The sequence below is a fragment of the Mesoplodon mirus genome (assembly GCF_964341445.2).
Source record: "Mesoplodon mirus genome assembly, chromosome: 7".
Taxonomy (NCBI): domain Eukaryota; kingdom Metazoa; phylum Chordata; class Mammalia; order Artiodactyla; family Ziphiidae; genus Mesoplodon; species Mesoplodon mirus.
Genome location: NC_138983.1, coordinates 121,440,982 through 121,460,676, shown reverse-complemented (window position 1 = coordinate 121,460,676; position 19,695 = coordinate 121,440,982).

The window sequence follows — 19,695 nt, the reverse complement described above, 5'->3', positions numbered from 1 at the left end:
TCATTGCACTATATAGTGACAGAGGGATGGACAGTAAACGTGTATTGGTGAGATTCCCAAGTAGTGGTTGGAGTGGAAAGGAATAGAGTAGACAGTTTTGGCTAGATCAATGGCCACATAACACTGGAGTAGACAGCTATGATTTGCTGAATCGTGGTGATGTTATCAGGGAACAAAGACAGGCAGGCAAACTCTATCAACTAACCATCTCCAGGAAACAGTGAGGTTCCAAAATCCACTGCACTTTTTAATTAACCATGCCAGGAATTGAAGGGTGATAATGGTAAAACTTCAAATGGACTTCATCTGAAGAGGCTCGTTCCATTAAGCTTTGTGGGGGAAGTAAGATTCAAAAGAAGTAATGAATAAATGAAAATCTGATTTTATGCCTATCTTAATCTAGTGATGCTGAGGATTTCTCAACCCGAGGGAAGAGCTCTGGTAGCCAAGACATGAAGAAATGCCATGTACTAACGTGAGAGAGCCTGGAACAAATATAGGATAGTTATAATATACAAGATAGTTATATTTTCTTATCCGGTTAAAATAAATCCTGAAAGACCTTAGCAAAGCCAGGTACAACTTGACTACAATGTTTCTGTGTGTCTAATCATAAACCACCTGCACCTGTATGGCGTAAAACAGCTATTTTTCTTGACAAAGGCTACCACCAGCAGCTCTGGAACAAATCAGGCATGAATCAATAATGACCTTTCTTCTTGTCCCACAGAAGAAGAGATGCCACTCATTGGAAGCAAATTTAATACCATAAATGGAAGCAAAACAGAGACAAACACACAGGGCAACATCATAAGCAAAAGTGGTGAGAAAACATCACCATGGGTGGTCAGGATTTATGGGGTTGTTGCTTGCCTGGATGCAAGAAGCACTATGGTGTCTCAAGTCTCGAGTTTAAGACTTCTTCTAGATCCTGTTCAGTTATATTTCCCACCCCTGGGGGGTGAAAGCAGCTTCTACAAGAAGCAGCCCTTGAGAGGAGGTCGTGGCAGGGCTACGCTGGCCTGCTCCTCCTGTTATTCTCTGGCCCAGAGCTCCTCCCAGGTCCCCTCAGGCTGGCGCTGTGAGAACCTTATTCTTAGTACTCCTATTGAGCAGGAAGCTTCAGTGATGATGCTGATGATTGGATGGATGAAGTTCATAAATATATCATTGGGGAAGCCAGCCCCCAAGATGGCCCCAATGATCCTGGCCCCATGGCCCCTGCTATAGTCCCCTCCCACACTGGGCTGGGCTATCCCGTATAACCAATAGGATGTTGCAGAAATGATGGGGTGTGTGTGTGTGACCTCCAAAGCTAGGTCATGAAAGAGATCGTTCTTTCTTGGGTTACTTGCTCTGGGGGAAAGACAGCTGCCACATCATGAGGTTACTCCAGCATCTCAGTGGAGAGGTTTAGGTGGTAACAGATTGGGGGCTCCTGCCATCAGCCAGCACCAACTTGTCAGCCATGTAAACGGCATCTTGAAAGTGGATTCTCCATCCCAGTTAGGCTTTCAGATGATTGCAGCCTCAGTTGACATGTTGACTGCAACCGCATGAGACAACTCAAGCCACCCAGCCAAGCTGCTCCCAAATTCCTGACCCACAAAAACTGTGAGGGATGAAAAAATTAAAAAAGGTGTATTAGAGTAACTTGCTGCACAGCAATAGATAACTAAAACTCACATAGATAGAAAGCAAGTAGCTTATGAGATATAGGCAAAACACGTAAGATGTGTGAAGTATAGAGGATGAGTAAGTAGCTTGTGAACATATGCAGCATTCATAAGACCTGCTAATTATAAAATAATAAGTTAGTAACCTGTAAGACATGCTAAAGATATACAGAATAAATGGAATGTACGGTGCAACGAGTAGAATGTGGTGGAAAGCACAGGTTATGCTATCCCCGCTCTGGGCTGACAGCTCGGTCATGACTAAATCAGCAGGCCATTGGTTGACAACCATATGGTCTCATTTTGGCCCCATGTGCTCTGTGCAAGAAATGCAAATAACATTCTTGGCTGTTCAGAAGGTTAATTGGCAAGCTATAGCTGCGGCCAATCACACTTGTTCTTGCCCTTGTGATCCTCTTATCAGAGCAAATGCATGCTTTGGCCCAAGGGACCCTCTGTGTACTGGGCCTTATGGCTCAGATCTTAATTCCCATCCTCATAACCACCCCATCAGCAGGCAAGGCTGATGCAGCAGAGAGAGGGGACATATAAGCATTGTGCAACCCAAGATTTAGGGAGTATGGCCCTTCCCCCTGCTTGCCCCTAGCCTACATGAGTTAACCCACCCCAGCCCTCTCCCCTTGTCTCTTGATTTATGTTTTAAATAAATGTAAAGAAACCATGTATTTGGATCACCTTAATTTGGTCTGTGAGCCTTTCTGTTCTGAGACCTCTGAAATAACTGACGCCATAGAGTACTTATTGCATCAGGGTAATTTCCCCCATGGGAGGGATTGCACTTGACTGCTCTGAGCCTCAGTTGTCTCATTTATGAAAAATGGAGCTAATGCTACATGAGATACTTGTGAGAAGGCATAGCAAAAGTTCCAGGCATAAGGTAGGCACTCACCAAAAACAGCTCCTTCTGCCTTCGTGTGACCCTGTACAGTGGCTAAACTCAGCTTTGTCATCAATTAAAAAGGTATCATCATACCTACCCCACAGAGTTGCTACAAGGATTAAATGAAAACATTTTTGAAAGCACCTAGCACAGCGCTTGCCACACCGTAGACGGTCAATCCATTTTAAAATTCTGTTTTCTTCTTCTTACAAACTAAAAAGAACAACAATAAAACAGTATAATAGCTGTTTCAAAAACGTGGGAAATCTCTCTACCCCCACCACCAACCCAGGTTACTGCCCTGACTACTTCCCCTGCCCCCCATCACTTTGAAGGGTTAGAGCTTTTGTTCCTTTATGGAGAATTACAATTCATCCTAGAGGAAGAAGCCAAATGACTTAAATTCCACCCTAAGACACAAATGACTAACAATAGATCCTTACACAGAAATAAAGATTTTATAGGGAGAGGGAGGAGGGAATAAGAAGACAGGGTTCACAGGAAGGGCACTCAGAGGTGAGAGAAAGAGAAAGGCTTCAAGACGAGGGCCTGGAGACAGGCCATAACAGAGGGAACCTTAGCTACCAAGGGAGCCCCTCCCTCTGACAGCCCCTCCACACACAGCCCCTCCCTCAGACAGCCCCTCCCACACACAGCCTCTCCCTCAGACAGGCCCTCCCACACACAGCCCCTCCCACACACAGCCTCTCCCACACGCAGCCTCTCCCTCAGACAGGCTCTCTCTCTGACAGCCCCTACCACACACAGCCCCTCCCAGAAGATGAAGATGTTCAGCCCTCAAGGTTGTAGGAGTCAAAGGGCGAGAAAGAAGACAGCATCCTGTGGAAAGGAGTTGCAATACGTTGAAATGGTCTACCTCCTTGAGAAAAGACCACCTCCTCCTCTCCTTAAGGCTTCTCCTTGGCCTTCAGAGGAGGGAAGGGAAGAGGACTGTGAGATTTGTGGCTCAAACCAAAAGTGGCCCTTGAGTGGGTTTCAAGCTAGACCACCAGAGTCCCAGACCAACCTGCAGCCATGCAGGAGGCGGTAGAGTGCAGTGAAAAGCACATTAGGCTTGGAGTCAAAAGTTCTGATTGCAGATTTCAGCTTCACACCTTTTTAGGGCTGTGCCCTGGCATGAGTCACATACTGTTTCTATCAGAGTCACCAGGGTAAAATAGGAATCATCACATACCTGCAGAGCAAATTTATCTCCAAGCTAGCTGAGCCAAGCCTCTCGCCCCTGCTTTTCAGGGCTCCGGTGAGGGTAGACTGTTCTGGGGGAAGGGGGAAGCCAGGTTGCCAGGGGGATGTGTTCATATGTAAGCATTTCTGGTAAATTGCCTAAAGAGATCTCAGAAGAAAGAGATCTGAATTTCCAAAGCTATAGTCATTTTTTTATGTGTGAGATGAATTTTGCATCATACTAAATGAATATTCACTTTTATATCGAATTGTTTGTCTGTTTGCTTTTTCTTAAAGCCCCCTCCCCCTAAACTGTACCAACTTCAAGTCTCATAAAACCTGGACCCACCCCTAAAGGCCTCAGAAGGTTGTTTTGTGGATTAAATGAAATGGCCACAAAAGAGTGACTGGCACAGAAAGCTGGAAATAAATGCTTATGAAGTCAAATTCTGAGGTCCCTGCTCAGCACCTCTCTACCCAGGTGAGGTGGGGTAGGAGGAGAAAGGCAGCCAGGAGACCTCCCTCTCTGCTGGGCTGGGAAACAGAATGAAGAGCTGGCAAGGAGCCTGCTGCTCTCCAGCCAGGGCCCCTCTGGTCAGCCAGGGCCAGATGATATAGTGGCTGGATTCAGTGGATAAACATCCAATGCAGCTTGCTGGAGGCCCCCAGCCTCATATTACTGTTGACACAGAGCAGATTCCCTTTCTCTAAACCGCTGTTTATATTTTAGCCAAGTGTCCTACATAAATCTCCGAACCAACCAGCAGACTCTCTGGCTGCTACAGAAGTGACCAACTAGAAAATAGCCTAATAAGGAGTTTGCTGCAGAAACTGGGGGTATCTCCATATGAAAGGCTGCCTTGGGGGCACTGACCAGGAAACCCTGATAGGAGACCTTCCACAGTGGAGCGCCAGAACAGGGTTGGAGGCAGCTTCAACTAAAAGAAAGGTTCTTTTAAAGAACTGTGTCTCAACCGGGTTCAGAGAACATTCTGAAGCCCCGGTTCAATAGCTCTAGGAATAAGTAAGTTCATTTGCATCATTTTTTTTTTAGATTCTGCATATAAGCAATATCATATGATATTTGTCTTTCTAATAAACTTATTTACAAAACAGAACAGAAACTTATTTACAAAACAGACTCACAGGCTTAGAGAAGGAACTTACAGTTACCAAGGGGGTTGGGTGGGGCAGGGGAGGGATAGATTGGGAGTTGGGGATTGACATGTACACACTGCTATACGTAAAATAGATAACCAACAAGGACCTACTGCATAGCACAGGGAACTCTGCTCAATATTCTGTAATAACCTAAATGGGAAAAGAATTTGAAAAAAAATAGCTACATGTATATGTATATTGGCATCACTTTGCTGTACACCTGAAACTAACACAATATTGTTAATCAAGCATACTCCAATATAAAATAAAAAAAAATTTTAAATAAAATTAAAAAATAAATAGTTCTAGGAAATATGTAGGCTTGGTTCCAGTTCAAACTTGTATAGGGGATTTTCAGAAGAAAAATAGAACACAACTTTGTAATCGCTTTGTGGTTCCATAAATTAATATTAGGCCTTGGTTCAGAGCTCAGCACAGTTGTGTGGTAAGCTGCAGTTCGGGGCTCATGGTCTGGCTGAGGTCCTTGATTGGAAGGCCCAACGCCTGGAGAGCTGGGGCTTAAAAGGAGCAAAGGAGCAATCTTCTCCTTGAAGTAGGAGTCACAGCTGCCTCCAGTTCATCTTGACTCAGCAAGGGGCAATTCAGAAACTGCTCCCGCAGCTATATACACAGGTCTCTATTTCTTTTCTACCAAAGTCCTGCATGTATCATAAATAGCCTAGTCCAGAGTAGCTGTTATTTTAAATAATAATTAAAAAGAGTAAAAGTCATCCTCAGGGAATGGAGGAGGGGAGAGGGAGTCTTTATATTTAGATATTCTGGACTTGATTATAAATCCTAGAGTTTGGCTGCTCTGTGGGGATCTCGTTTCTCTAGGTGGGCCTTCTCTACATGATTAACTCACTACTGCCATCTAGTGGATTTGGAGGTCTTTGATGATCCAGCTCCTATGGAAAAGATGTTGGGCATTGATCTTGAGAGAAGCTATGTTTAATTAGGGCAGCAAAACTTAGGGTGGCCTGTAGGTAAGATTATGGCTCAGTCACCCTGGCATATCCCCACGCGTAACTTCTCCTCTTCAACGTAGATTAAAAGAGAAAAAGGAAAAGTTAAAAAATTCAGTGCCAATGGGTCATCAATGTTCTGGAGTTTATTTGGCAATTGAATCAAAACTGCCATGGGGAGGCTTACAAAGACTTAAGTCAATGCTAAGGCTGTGGATAGCCAGCCTTGCTACTCTATTCCAAGCTCTCCGTGCAGGCTGCAGTGGCCAGACTGGATGATGGATGTGGCTAGGGCGATGGGAGGAAGGCTTCAGCCAGGAAACAGATACCCAGGTCCTGCAGCCATTCTCAGAGAGAGCTGTGCCAGCCTGTCTGGGCAGCCCTCCGGGCTCAACCCCAGGTGGTGGGTATGCCCTTCCTTGAAGAAGGAGGAAAAAAGGAGCCTGGATCCCTGTAACTTCCCTCTATCGAAGCTTCTGATTACCTAGTGTGGTTGTTCTGAGGACAGAGCAGATCAAAGAACTGCTGATCTAGAGTTTTCAGGGAGCTTAGGAAAGGGAGTAGATCAACTACATCAGGAATCAGCAAACGTGCACAAGTCAGTCAAAAGATGGACAAGAAACTTGGTACGGGCCAAGACATTTGAATCAACCACCACAAGCTACACAAAGCATTTCGTTGAGGTCTGTAAAGATTTGTCTCAGTTGTTGTAGCTTCATTTTCTCCTGGGTTACAACCAAACCCTTTCCCCTGTCTACTGAGGCTACGAGGTTTCTGTCCAAAGCTGGGAATGGACCCAAATCACGACACCCTCCCCAACCCAGTCTTCAGTTTTCTCATCTGGAAAATGAAGGCGTGGGTTTGATTACCCCTCAAATCTTTTCCAGCTGAATTTGAATTCTTCAAATCTAAATTTTCTCTTGGAAGTTTTAGTTGGGTTTCAGTTTAAGTCAGGGTCTGGAGTGGACTGAACTCAGCATCTTTTACTCATACCTGGAATGTCTTCTAAGGAGTGTTCATCCAGAACAGGAGGCTTTGGGGACTAGAATATGAACTTGAACGACCATCAAGGGAGGTGTGCTAAAACGATTTTTGTAGAGCTGGCCTACTGATAAGACAGCCTACCTGGGTTCCATCCTGCCTTTAACCCTTCGTGTGACCTTGGCAAGTCATTCATTCACTTAAACATTGCTTTCCAGATCTAAAAATTGAAAATAATTACCCTCTATCTTGTCTCCTTCCCAGGATTGTTGAGGGAGGGAAGACCTAAACAGACGCAAGAAGCTAAGAAGCTCAATATGGATTTTAAATGCCACTTTTCTGTTTAGGTTGGATTAACTCTATTTAATATTATAAATCTCTTCCAGATGATACCCAACAAACAAACAGCCAAACAGTCCATGTCCGGAAGATCACAGACTTTGAGAAAAAAAGCTAGGCCAAGCCTGAGATAAATCAGTCTTTCTAACCAACAGGGAAAGGCTGACCCTCCTTTGGGCCCATTCCTTCCTATCCTTGGAGCCTCGTTGCCTGGAACTGGCACGAGGAGGTGAGGACAGGAGATGCCCTGGAACCCGCTGGCATCTTGCTCTGAGTGGGTGGTAATGAGGAGAGCTGGAACTCACGTTTTTTTTTTGTTTTTTTTTTTTTTATTTTTATTTATTTTTTTTTTTTGCGGTACGTGGGCCTCGCGCTGTTGTGGCCTCTCCCGTTGCGGAGCACAGGCTCTGGACGCGCAGGCTCAACGGCCATGGCTCGCAGGCCCAGCCGCTCCGCGGCATGTGGGATCTTCCCGGACTGGGGCACGAACCCGTGTCCCCTGCATCGGCAGGCGGGCTCTCAACCACTGCGCCACCAGGGAAGCCCGGAACTCACGTTTTTACCTGGAAGATCTGATGCTGCTTCCCCTGCTCCATGGTGAAACCTCTCCATGGAAGAGCAGAGAACCAAAAAAACCTGTAAGACGTGATTCATAATTGTCAATAACATTTGTGTCATTTTGATGCTCTAACTCTATTACATTAATTGCTTTCCTCTCTACACTTTATTTTAAGGTGAACATTAATTGATTCCCAACTGTAATCACAATTAGGGTGAGTTATCCTGATTAATGGAAAATGTGATTAATAGGTAGGAAGGTGTAACTGTTTCTCCTTCCCAGGGAAGAGATGATATATGCTATTATGGCTCTGCCGTAGGCTGCATTTTCCTCAAGAATTCAGAGCGAATGCACAGCTATCCATCACCAAATTCCATTGCTCTGTCCAGTTGACTAGACACAGCTCCCTTCAGCCTGGCCTGTTTCTCCTTGCCCACTCCCTGGCCATGCTTCCTTGGGGAACTCTCCTATTCCAGACCGCCAGTGTCTCAGAGATAAGAGAGATGCTGGCATGTCAACTCTGAATTCGGAATCACAAATTCTGGTGCAGTTAAGATGGGCCAGGTGATGGGTGTGTACACCCAGGGCCATCCCCAGAAAAGACAATGAAGTAGGCAGAGGAGGAAAACTCTGTGCCTGGCACATGATAGCTCTTCACCGCATGGCATTTGAAAAGGAGAATGGGCAAATGAAATTTCTCTTTGCTTCCTGTGCCCTTGGCTATCCAGCTCCCTGGCTGTGGGTTGTCCTGCGGTAATTCTGGACTCCCCTCTGCCACCCCACCCAGCCTTATCCTCCTGAAGGGGAGACGCCTCTCCAAACCTCTCTTCTTACACCCAACCTCACCTGCCCTGTGTCCTGCTCTATTGGTGCCTTTCTGGGAGACAGGGTAGTGCATCGGATATACTGATCGGTTTGGTAACCAACAGGGAAAGGCTGACCCTCCTTTGAGCCCATTCCTTCCTATCCTTGGAGCCTGTTGACAGCTACTGTTGATTACTTGGAGCATGTTGATTACTGTTGACGTAATGAACTCTCCTCAGTAATCCTGTAACAGGAACCTTAATACTGCTCTTTGTGACTACTTCACATCCATCATACTTCCTCCCCAGCCTCGTCTCTGGGCAGCGTCCCCTCCTGCCAAGCTGTCTCACACACTAGTCACAGATGTCCTATAATTCAGTCTCATTAGTCCAGTGGCATATTCTGTGTAGAAGCTTCAGGCTATTTGGAAAGGAGGGCTAAAAGACTTGCTTCGACACATCACTGCTTGTGGTATTTGTTTATTTAGGGCCTCTCGTGGAGAATTTTTGTGGGGAGCTTATGTCTTCACTCACATTATCAGCCACTGATAGTGTCCAAAATTCATACTTCTGTGCCTTTCCCAGGGGCAAGAAGGTCCTTTGCTCTGTCATCTCTCGGGGGGTGGCTCATCCCCCAGGTTTCAGCTTAAACCTAAGATCTTTCCAATCTGGGTGTCCTTCTAGCCAGATGGATCGCACCTCCCTCCCCTGGGCTCAGAGGCACCCTGACCATACGGTCCACACAGAACAGCAGCATCACAACCTTGTAACCCAGATGCTTGCTGTCCCCCTGCTGTGCCAGACAAATGTCTGGGCCCCTGCAGACCTTAATGCAGCTTGTACCTGCCCAGAGACAGCCAGCAGAGGGGGCGGGTGGAGACTGGAGTCCAGCTCTCACTCTGCACCAAGGGGTGCTCCCTGGCCTGGGGCTGAACCTGCCTGTGTGAAGGGAGCCTTTTTCTTTCTAGAAAGGCTAGCTGTTAGCCCTGGCTGATCAGCCCAGGGGCGCCTCATTCCCTGCAGAGCCTAGAGATGCTGATGAGCTCACAGCCGCCCCACTCTGGTTCTGTGGGCATGATTCTACCGGCATCACCCTTGCGCATGACCTCAGCTCCTTCACTGTTTTTCATAAATAGTCAGTCACACTAAGCATTTTGTGGCTTTTCTGTAGACTTTACTAAAAATCTCATCGGGAAGAAAATGGAGAGTTTTGCGTCTTCCATACCAATAGCACACAGTCTCGCTAATCCACCTGGGCCATTGTGTTCTCCCCACATATGAGCATCACCAGACCTCCTCCTCCTGGCCCTGCCCCTTGCAGCAGCATCACCTTCCCACCCTCCACTCCTGTCCCGTATCTTCTTCCTCCCAGATTCCCCCTCCTCCTTACACCTATCTTCAGATCCACACCCACCCCACCTCCTACCTCAAACTGCAAACTGTCCTCTATCACAGCTCAGTAAAAAGCTGCCAAGATGCACATTTCCCCATTTTACTGTTTCCTCCTGTGCCCCACCCTCAGATTAATAACGAGTTTAAAAATACCCTTCTAGGGACTTCCCTGGCGGTCCAGCAGTTAAGACTCCACGCCGCCAAGGCAGGGGGCCCAGGTTCGATCCCTGGTCAGGCAACTAGATCCCGCATGCCACGACGAACATCCTGCACATGGCAGCGAAGATCCTGTGCGCCGCAACTGAGATTCAATGCAGCCAAGTAAATACTTTTTTTAAATACCCTTCTATTATAATTTATGAGTTAATCTACCAATTCAAATGTGATCTGACTGGATTCAAACTCCAGCTCCTTCACATATTGGCTGTGTGACTTTGGGCAAGTCAGTTACCTTTTCTGAGCCTCAGTTTCCTCACTCATAAAATAGAGGCAATTGTCATGCTACATCAGAGGGTTCAATAACTCTCTCATGCAGTTATGAGGATTGAATGAGATGATGCACATAAAGACCTTGGTGTATGTGTTTGATAGATTGGTATTATCATTAGTATATTACTAGGTATTATTATTATTAAATATTAGTGGAATGATTACTGAACATGAGCAGTTGCCATCATGCATGGGGTGATATTAGGTCCATCCCTATCCTCCAGCCATAATCACCAGCAATATTATTTCTCACAGAAAATCATCAGGTTTGTATTTACACATGAGACCCAGGAACTGCTTTATCCAAATCATAAGCCAGGATCTTGCCCACACGTGTCAATTTAGTCCCAGGATTGTACATTATTTTTAAATTTATTTATTTTATTTATTTTTGGCTGTGTTGGGTCTTCGCTGCTATGTGTGGGCTTTCTCTAGTTGTGGTGAGTGGGGGCTACTCTTCGTTGCAGTGCACGGGCTTCTCATTGTGGTAGCTTCTCTTGTGGAGCACGGGCTCTAGGTGCATGGGCTTCAGTAGTTGTGGCACATGGGCTTAGTTGCTCGGCGGCGTGTAGGATCTTCCTGGACCAGGGCTTGAACCCCTGTCCCCTGCATTGGCAGGCGGATTCTTAACCATTGTGCCACCAGGGAAGTCCAGTCCCAGGACTGTGCCTTTTAAGGATCTGTGGTTGCTGGGTCTTCCTTCAGCCTAAGGGCCTTGCTGCTCTTAATTGGTTTGGTTTCAAAATAACTCCGCCCTTCCAGGCATAGGAAGCTAGGCTAGGTCTTGATGGAACGTTAATAGATGCATGTGGGCATGTGGGCATGTGTGTATGTAAATGGGGCATGTGTGTATATAAATGTTTAACTACCTCAGAAGAACTGAGATTCAGAGCTGCGAACCTGTACTTGAAGGATTATGTTACAAGCTGGGGTCCTTCAGCGAAAGCCTTGCTCTGAAGCTGCCATAGAGACAACAGATACATTTTCAATTCAATTCAGATCAACAGATATTTTATCTACTAAGTGCCCAGCCCTGGGGTAGACAGTCTGATGGATCACCCTGTGTTGTTACAATAATACTGTATAACAACAACAAAATACACAGCAGCTGAGATTTCTTTCTCATGCATTACATTTCTTCCCCACACAGCTGGGGTCATCTGGAGTCAGATGTCCTAAGGTCTGTGGGTCAGCCGGAGACAATGCTTTATGTGTTTCTCATCCTCTGTGGACCTATAAGCTACTCCAGGAATGTTCTTTCAATGGCCTTCACAGAGGGGAAAAGCCCGAGCCCAACCATGCAAGCCTGTTTTGTCATATCTACAAATAGTCCATTGGCCAAAGCAGTGATGTGTCCAAACCCCAAGTTAAGGTGCAAGAAACTATTCTCTACCTACTATTGATATCGAACAGGGTTCTTGGCCTTCCCCAATCAATAGAAATTGATAAGAGGCCAGACAAGAAATTCAGGCAAAGCTTTATTGGGGCCCCTGCTGCAGTAGGGGGGCGCAAAAACAAGTAACAGTTTCCCTTGCTAGCTCCCCAAGGCGGCGGGCCTGGGGGGGGCAGCTGTTTCCTTATATGGGGTGAGGGTAGAGATATGTCTAGGAGTCAGACCAGAAGGGTGTCTTAGGTGGTTTGCCCACCACCTTTGGTGGTGTTGAGTGCAGGGGGCATGTGCAGTACCCTGATTTTGCCCTTGACACTCTGTTTGGGCTCCTAGCTCTTCAGCAGTGGCAGTTGGATTTTCTTCGGTCTTTTTGTATCTTGTTGTCCATAATTTGCCCCAACTGCACATGCACGCAGTTATTTTCAGTCCTCATAGTTTCTTTGTATTCTGTTGCTCGAGGAGAGGTGTGTCCAGGTACAGCCCTGCAGCCCAGCAGCAAAGGGTCCCAGGTCCCAGCCTGTCTCACTTTGAGGCCAAACCAAGCACCCAGCCAAGCCCAAAATCTATAAAGTAGGGAAATATACCATCACCAATGGCAGAGAGTGAGTATTTCTGCACAATAATCCAGTTTACCTCATGCTTCCATGAGATTGAGTATAAAAGAGAGCTTCATCTAAACCCCAGAAGTGAGTTCAGGCTTTACCAAAAAGAAGAGGTGATTGTACGTTGTGATTGTGATTTTTGTCGTCATTGGTGTTGCTGGCTTGTGTTTAGTTATATTTGGGGCAAGCTGATCAAGGAAGAGGCAGGATGAGTGCTCAGAGCTGGTGTTTTGATCCATTCTCTGGATATTTAGAAGCATCTCAATAGCAATACTTAGGTTACAGCTTTAAGTGTTCAAGCAATGAGGTGCTGTTTGAAGTTTCAATTTCTCATTGAAAGTGTGTGTGTTTTATTCTTTCCAGTATGGAGGTCATTCTCTTTGAAGAACTTAATCAAGGGTTTTTGGCCTAGGGTTACTGACAATAAAAGTAGAATGTTAAATGCAGTATCCACAGTTTCATCAGGTTGTCAAAGGCCAGTAATTGGAACAGGGGAATACTATTCTGGCCTTCCACAAAAAGGATTAACAGGAACTTCAGAAACAAAAGCTCAATGTTGAATGCCAGTAAAAGTCCAGAGAAGATCATGAGGGAGATGGTTTCTGAATCCTTATTAAATAAATGGTGGTCGCATTCTCCATGACTCCATCCAAAATATCCAAGCCACATTTGCTTCTTTCCTTTTGAGAATTCTGTAGATTTTGGTAAGAAATTTGGCATTGATGTCTATAATACTTTTGTAGTCAGGCTAGAAATATGAGCAACATAATAATAAAGTTAGGTCAAATCTTTGTTGTTTAAAGTGCTATTTGGGCAATACTGATTAATGTCACCCTGAAGGTCTACCTCTGGCAAAGGGCCTCAGGACTCTGTCCTTGGCCCTTCCCACACTTGTATCAATTACTTGAATTAAAAAAAAAATCAGAAAGCATGTTAAGTTTGTAGGTGACACACTGCTGGGAGGGTCACTAAAATGACTACAAACTCACACTCAGAGAAACAGGTTAGAAGTGATAGAGAACATTTAGCAGAGATAATCACAAAACCCCACATTTAGGCCCTGAAGCAGCACAGGTTGTGAAAGTCTTCTGCCTTGACAACAGTTTAAGTAGAAAACATCTGGGGATTTCAGAGGGGATTGGAGCTCAGTATGAATCCAAGCTCAGGGTGATACAACTGCCCAGAGAGCTGAGAAAATGTTAGAAGCCACATTCATAGCAATTATGTTCCAGATCAGAGAAAGTCATAGTCCCACCAGACACGAAGTTGATTCAGGCACTTCTGTCGCCCCAGAAATGATCAGGGATAACTTGATTCTTTACATAGCCAGAAAGACATTCTCCTCTTTTCTCATTTTTGTCTGATTTCCCTTCCTGGAGCTCTACCTTTAGGCATAGAGGGCATAACATTTGATTTAGCAAATAAGCATTTCATGCATTCAACAAATATTTATTTAGCGCCTATCCTATGTAAGCACTATACTGAACACCTCTTCCAATTCTGGGGGTAGTGTGAGAACCAAGGTAAACACCAGGAGTCCACAGTAATGGGGGGAAATGCACAAACACACACATTACAATGTGAAAAATGCTAAAATGATGGTGTCTGCAAAGTGCTGTGTTAACACTGATTTCCCCCAGATAAGAAGTATATTCTCGGGCCACAGGAGGTATCTTGTTTAAAGAGAATCAGAGTTTGAGACGTTTCATTTCCAGGGCCAAGCACAGAGTCTGACACAGAGTAGATATTTCCTAAGTAACTGATGAATGGAGGCCTGGGAAGGAAGCCTTCCTGGCAGATCTGAGAACAAGTCCCAACCCCGCCACCTCCCAGCAGTGAGAAGGTGGGCAGGCTGAAGCAACTCACCGAACCTTAGTTTCCTCCTAAGTAAAATAGGAATGACAGTCTTTATCTCCCAGGGTTATTTTGCAGATTTAATGGAATGGAACAGGCTAACAGATGTAAAGAACCCATAATGCTAGAAGATACGTGGGCCCTTGTAAGAATAAACTTTAGTATTAATTGTCCCTGTGACTCATCGGCCAGCAAGATCATTACTCTGGGCATCACATTTTAAGAAGGGCATTTACAAACTATAGTCTGTTCAGAGAAGAGACCAAAATGAAGGGAAGTCTAGGTAGCGGGAAAGATCAAGGGGCAAAGCAGGTGAAGAAAATTTAAGGGCCTTCCTTGGTGAAGGAAAGAGCCCCAGAAGTCAGCACCAAAAGGGGGAGGAATTGGAGGAGTTCGATTCCAGCTCAGGTAGGGAAGAACATTCGGCATTGACAGCTGCCCGGAATACAGTGAGAGGCCTCCTCAAGCCGGGAGCCCCCATCGCTGGGATGTATAAAGCCGAGTCTGGAGGGACATCTGCCAGGGGTGTTCATACCGTCCCTTATTTATTCATTAGAGTGCCTACTGTGTGTTCTCATGTTAGTCTAGGGAATTTTGGATTAAAAAGGAAAAATCTTGCCCCTGGATCTAAGGTGCTCACAAAACGCAAACCACTACGTTCATTATGCTCTAAGCTGCTGTGGGAATGCAGGGGATTTTGTAGGAGGGGTTTTGCATCTGGGTGGGAGGTGGAATGGGATGATCCCTACGGTCTCTTGGCTCCAATTACTCAGTGATTCTATGTAAGTCATAATCTCTGTCTGCAAAGCACTTACTCATCTCATCCACAGACCTTCCTCGAGATTAAACCTGGGCCTGGAGACCCAGGCCCCCAAGGCTCGAAAGGTAATACTCCACAAAAACAATAAAAATGATTCCTGATACCAATAACACACTTCCCCCTCTAATCTGCTGGAAGAACTTTTCCATCTATTATAACATCCAAACCTCACATCTAACCTATACATAAGATCATGTCTAAATAGATAAGGAAATAGAACAGCAGCAACCATATCTGAGACTCGCCTGAAGTTATCCAGATCGTTCACAGCAGGGCTTGGTAGAGCTCAGCTTTCCTGAGGCTCATTTACTGCTCTTGCCAATGGACCATAATGCATTTAGGGTTCTCCTTTGGTGGCTTTTATCCTGGAAAATTTCTCTTCCTCTGCCTTCTCCCCTCCTCCCTACTCTGTTACTGCAAGCACAGAATCTGGCAGATGAATGACCTGGCTGATCTCCCAAGTTTTCCTCTGAAATGTAGACCCCCAACGTCCTTTCCATTTGGAATTCCAAACACAGCCACTGCCGTGTCAGAATATTAACTGTTTAAGCAGTGGACCTCGCCACCAGCCCAGGAGAATAAGCCCAAGCAGGAAAGGAAGGCTCCGCACTGCCTTTGTTCAGCTCTAAGGGAAGATGCATGACCTAGTTTGGGTTGGTGATGCTGTTTTTTAAAAATAAAATATAGGGATTTGGCCTGTGCTGAGAGCGTGAGCTCTATGGGGAAACAGCCTTCTCTGAGAGACCAATAAATGTCTGCTTTGGCTTATTTATTTGGCTTTCATTGGAGGTTGAAGCAGCAACCAGTGGGCAGGTCCTGAGGCCAAGACTTCTGCAAATGTTGGGCCAATTAGGTTGCTGGCAGTTCTGTTGTCATTTTTTATTCCTCAGAGTGAATCACCCTGATAGCCTAACAAGGCTGCTGAGAAACAGCGTGAGGCCCCTGTATTGACAGTTGTCCCATCAGACATGCTGTGTCTTCATGGACAGGGAGAAGACCGAGGAAGGATGTGGGTGCCTGAGCAGAGAGCTGCACCGTAGCCTGAGTGCGTCCCACTACCATGGGCCCTGGAGTCACTACGGAGCCACTCCCCAGGCTGGTTTGGAATTCTCTGACTTGACCCATCAGGTGATTTATGTGATTTGCTTCTAGAAACACTAGAGAAAATATAGGAAAACCTCTAGGCTTTCACCCATGAAAGATCAGGCTTTGAAGGAATTCCCTAAAAGGAATTTCATATGTTTGGCAATGGCAGTATCATTGGAAGATGATCCACACCTACACACACCCACATCCGCGCCACCACCACCCCCCAGCCCCGTCACACACACACATTTAAGTGCACTTCCTAAGCCCCTTCTCTTGCTTTATTTTTTTCCATAGCACTTAACATTTGCAGAGTCATGTGCTTGTATATTGTCTGTCTTCCCTACTAGAGAACTGGCTTCCATGAAACCAGGACTTTGTTGCTCATCGCCACAGTCTATCCATAAAACAGTGACAGGCACATAAGTTGTTCCCATTAAATAGCTGTTTTTTCTCTTGTGGCCTGAAGTCCTAGTACTGTTGGAGATTTATTAAGTTAGTTTTCAAAGGCTTCAAAGTTATTAAAATGCAAACATCCCTAGAATAGCACTTTAAGTCCTAATAATAGTTCTCAGCTAATAAATTTTGAGGGCAGGAGACTCTTCCATGACATTATGGAGCATAGATACTTTCTAGAATTATGCTTGAGAGGGAAGCATACAGGTCAGGAGGACCAGAAACAAGAGGGGGAGAAACAGGGAGGAGACAGTAGGTGAAGCCTGAAATGTGGCCTCTTGATGATTTTGCCTATGGGTCCTGCCTAGGAGTCATGTTTGGATGTTTGACTCTCTAACCTCTCCCAATCCAGCATTAGCTCCCACTACATGTAAGTCAGCTCTGGTGCAATGACTCTTTTCCTCTCTTCTCCATTCTCACTATTGTCCCCAGAGAGCAAGACCTCATTGCCTGTCCCCTGATGTCAATGGTCAGTCCGCTGCCTCCAGTCTCCCCTATGAGCCATGCATACCACTTCAGGCCAGCTTGATAGAATACCACTTCCACCTTGCTGTCCTGTAGTAGACATTTGGACAACTTATCAATATTTCTGATTCTCCCCCACCCCCACTTTTTTTCTGGCCGTCCCCTGCAGCTTGTGAGATCTCAGTTCCCTGACTAGGGATTGAACCCAGGTCACGGCAGTGAAAGCCCGGAATCCTAACCACTAGGCCACCAGGGAACTCCCCCTGATTCTCCCTTTATAGGCATATGATAAGTGTGGGACTAGTTCTGCTCAGTGAACTGGGAGCAGAAGTGATGGGTGCCTCTTCTGGACTTGAGCATTTCACTGCTAATGTGAGACCCTCCAGAGCTCTTTCTCTGTGACACACTGACCATCAACATTTGAGATTAGCCTGGGTCCCTGAGTGACCAGGATGAGCAGACTCCCCCGCTACCCCACGATGGACATGGGGCAGAAAAAGTAACATCTGTTGTTTGAGGCCCTGATAATTGAGGATTGTTTCTTACTGCAGCATAACATAGCCTATCCTAACTGATACTTGCCACCCACACAAGAACCTACCATGTCTCTCATTACCCATTACTGTGTGTAAGGTAGTACACAGGCTGTGATTAAACAGACCTGCATCTAAATCCTAGTTTTGCTGCTTAACATTAGTTAAGAACAAGCTACATAACCTCCTAAGTCTCCTCATTTGTTAAATTGGAATAATAATACTGCTTCTGGTTGATGAAATGAAATAACCCAGGTGTAGTGCCTGGCCAGTAGCAGCCATTTGACAGGTGTGCCTCGTATGGATAAGTTCCCTTCTTCTTCCTCTTCTTTATGCTGACATTTGCATGTTTCTAGCACCTGCCCTACCTGGCCCATCTGACTTCTCTCCCAGTCCTTTCCTTCACAGAGGAATCTCATGGTATCAGGAACAGCGGTTCTCAACCTGCCATCACCCTCAGAGTACTCTGTTAAACTGTTCATGACTCACCCTCACCCTGGACCAATTTAATCAATCTCTAGAACTGGGGCCTGGCCTTGGTTTCTGGAAAAAGCACCTCTGGTGATTTAAATGTACAGCCAAGATTGAGAACCCTGATCTAGAAGCACGCCGTATGGGTTATGAGTATAGATTCTGGAGCCAGTTGCCTCCTGCCACTTCCTGCCCATGTGACTCAAAGTAGGTTTCTCTGTGCCTCCATTTCCTCATTTGAAAATGAAGGTGAGAATAATAAAGCCTCTGCCTTGCAGGCTGTTGTGCAGGTTAATGGAATAGTGTGTACAGCACTTCCACAGTGCCTGGCTCATGGTCCATTCTCGAAGAATGTGATGGCTCCTTCCCTCCGACAGTTCTCAGCTCTGCATCCCCCTCTCCCTCCTCTCAATCTCACCCCTCCCTGAAGCTTTTTCCTGTAACTCCTTCCATGCTTTCTCTTCTCCAGATATGACTGCACGTGGAGCGTGCACTGCTTTTCGGCCTTCAAATACTCTTCAACTCTTCAAACTGCTCTTCGACTTTTTTTTGTGGTACGCTGGCCTCTCACTGTTGTGGCCTCTCCCGTTGCGGAGCACAGGCTCCGGACACACAGGCTCAGCGGCCATGGCTCAGGGGCCTAGCCGCTCCGCGGCATGTGGGATCTTCCCGGACCGGGGCACGAACCCGTGTCCCCTGCATCGGCAGGTGGACTCTCAACCACTGCGCCACCAGGGAAGCCCATCTTCAACCTTTTAAGTCTGTCTCCTCAACGAGACCAGAAACTGCTGAAAGATGTGGTGATGGCCCACTCTTCCTCTTCTTCTCTACCCACTACAAGAACCTGCATAGGGCTGTGCCCACAGCACCGCTTGCTGATTGACTGATGACTCTGTGATTCAAAGTCCTTCCCAGGAACAGCCACAGCCACTGGCACCGGCACCAGCTTTAACCCGGTCACATTCTCAGGGCTGGCTCCCCTTCCAGAAGAGAGAGATTAAATACCTTAGTGGTTGGAGAGCCTGGACCGGGACCATACAGCACAAAGGGGAACAGGAGGGCAAACTTGTCTCCCCAAGTTCCTTTGAGAGTGGTGACCTCACCCAGTTGGAGAAGAGAACTGAATTTTAACTTGTGCATTCTGGCTGACAAAGGATGCTACTGCAAAGAAAGGGAGTGCTGGGCGGATTTTCTTTCTCATTCTTCTTGATACCCCGGGATCTGTTGAGAAATTTCCCAGCAGCCATGGGCCCCCCTGACTTTGGCCCAGGAGACCTGGGATCCATCTTTCCAGCAGGCTGCCTCCTGGAAATCAGAGCCTTCATCCCAGAGGCCTTTCATGTGGGAGAAGGAGAGACGGTAGAAACTTGTGACAATTTCTGAGGAGGCTGGGCTCGGAGGCCCACCAGGTTGGTATCTGTTATCACTGCCTCTTCTCTCTCAAGTGGTCTGCTGTGAGCAGAGATATAGTGACTGATGGTTGGGAACTGAAGCCAAAAAAAAAATTACCAGATTCCTATGATTCCTGCCACCCTCAGCCAAATGTCCTCAGGTAAGGAAGGGAAAA